The sequence below is a fragment of the Orycteropus afer genome, unplaced genomic scaffold, assembly GCF_000298275.1.
Source record: "Orycteropus afer afer isolate SDZICR_OR568_19922 unplaced genomic scaffold, OryAfe1.0 scaffold00002, whole genome shotgun sequence".
In the NCBI taxonomy this organism is placed as follows: Eukaryota; Metazoa; Chordata; class Mammalia; order Tubulidentata; family Orycteropodidae; genus Orycteropus; species Orycteropus afer.
This window is the reverse complement of record NW_006921589.1, coordinates 8,143,698-8,145,898: the sequence shown is the minus strand read 5'-3', so window position 1 is coordinate 8,145,898 and position 2,201 is coordinate 8,143,698.

Below are 2,201 nucleotides of genomic sequence, written 5' to 3'. Positions count from 1 at the left end.
TCCTATTTTTGGTATTTTCACACAAATTCTTCTGCTAGTTGGGGTTTAGTCCAATTCTGCATCCTTTCCTTCAAGGCTCAGTGGTCCAAGATTATCTTCTGTGTCTGTGTTAATTGCTTTCCCTTTTCTTTGTTGAAGAGGGTCTGTGCAATCCTTCTGCCTAGTCTGCCATCTTGCCCCGCAGTCGCTTTTCCTTACTTTTCTCAGCTTCTAAATTCTGCCCACACTCCTTGATCTGTGGCCTCATAACTGCAACAGAATCACTCCACCCTCTGCTTCTGTTTCACATTTCCTTGTCTTCTTCTGTTTCTAATATCACATTGTCTTCTCTAATTCTTACCCTCCCGCCTCATTCTTATTAAAAAAAAAAAAAGAACAAAACAGGAAAAACACAAATACTAAGTCAATCCTGACTCATAGTGACCCTTTAGGACAGAGTAGAACTGCCCATAGTTTCTAAAACTACATCTTTATGGAACCAAACTGCCTCATCTTTCTCTTACAGAGTGACCAGTGAATTCAAACTACTGGCCTTGTTTGGTTAGCAGTCAAATGCTTTAACCACTAAACCACCATAGCTCCTTTCACTCTTATAAGGACCCTTGTAATTACATTAGACTTACCCTGATAATACAGAAAATCTCTCCATCTCAAGGTCCTTAATTTATCTAATCAATTTTGCAAATCCCCTTTTGCCATGTAAAGTGGCATAGTCATAGGATCTGAGGTTTAGGTCATGGACATCCTTGTTTCTATTGTTGTTTTTAGGTGCTGTCAAGTTGGTTCCAACTCAAAGCAACCCTAGATATGAGAGAACAAACATTGCCCAGCCCTGCACCATCCTTACAATCGTTACTATGTTTGAGCCCATTGTTGCAGCCATTGCATCAATCTATCTCATTAAGAATGCTCAGGTATAGCAATTATTGTGAGGCTGGCACAGGACCAGGCAGTGTTTCATTCTGTTATACATGGGGTCGCTATGAGTCGGAGCTGACTCAGTGGCACCTAACAACAACAACATCTCATTAAGAGTCTTCCTCCTTTTCCTTGACCTTCTACTTTACCAAGCATGTTGTCCTCCTCCAGGGACTTGTCCCTCCTGAAAACATGTCCAAAGTAAGTGAGATGAAGTCTCACCATCCTCCCTTCAAGGAGCATCTGGACATTTTTCTCCCAAGACAGATTTTTTTGTTCTTCTGGCAGTCCATGGTATATTCAGTATTCTTTGCCAATGCTATACTTCAAGTGTATCATTTCTTCTTCAGTCTTCCTTACTCATTGTCCAGTTTTTGCATGTGAATGAGGCAATTGAAAATACCCTAGCTTACAACAGGCATACCTTAGTCTTCAAAGTGAAATCTATGCTCTTTCACATTTTAAAGAGATCTTTTGCAGTAGATTTGCCCAATGTGACACATTGTTTGATTTCCTGACCACTGTTTCCATACATATAGATTGTGATCCACTAAAGTGAAATCCTCGATAACTTCAATCTTTTCTCCATTTATTGTGATGTTGCTTATTGTTCCAGTTGTTAGGATTTTTATTTTCTTTATGTTGAGGTGTAATCCATACTGAAGACTATAGTCTTCTATCTTCATCAGTAAGTGTTTCAAGTCTCTTTTAGCAATCGATGTTGTATCATCTCCATATCACAGGTTGGTTATTAATGAGTCTTCCTCCAATCCTGATGTCATTGTCTTCTTCATATAGTCTAGCTTCTCAGATTATTTGCTCAGCATACAGATTGAATAAGTATGGTGGAAGGCTATAACTCTAATGTACACCTTTCCTGTTTAAAACCAACTGCTATATCCCCTTGTTCTGTTTGAATGATTACTTCATGGTCTATGTACAGGTTCTGAATGAGCATAATTAAATGTTCTGGTATTCCCATTCTTCACAATGTTTCCCATAATTTGTTATGATCACACAGTTATGATGTGGCATAAGTCAAGACAAGAAAAAACAGTTGCAAAGATCCATTAATAGTTCCCAATTAGAATGTGGAATGTACAAATTATGAATCAAGGAATATTGAAATTTACCAAAAATGAGATGGAATGCTTGAAGAATTGATATCCTAGGCATTAATGAGCTGAAATGGAGTGGTATTACCATTTTGAATCAGACAATCATATGGTCTACTATGCTAGGAATGACAAATTGGACAGGATTGGAAATCCTTGGAGAGTCAT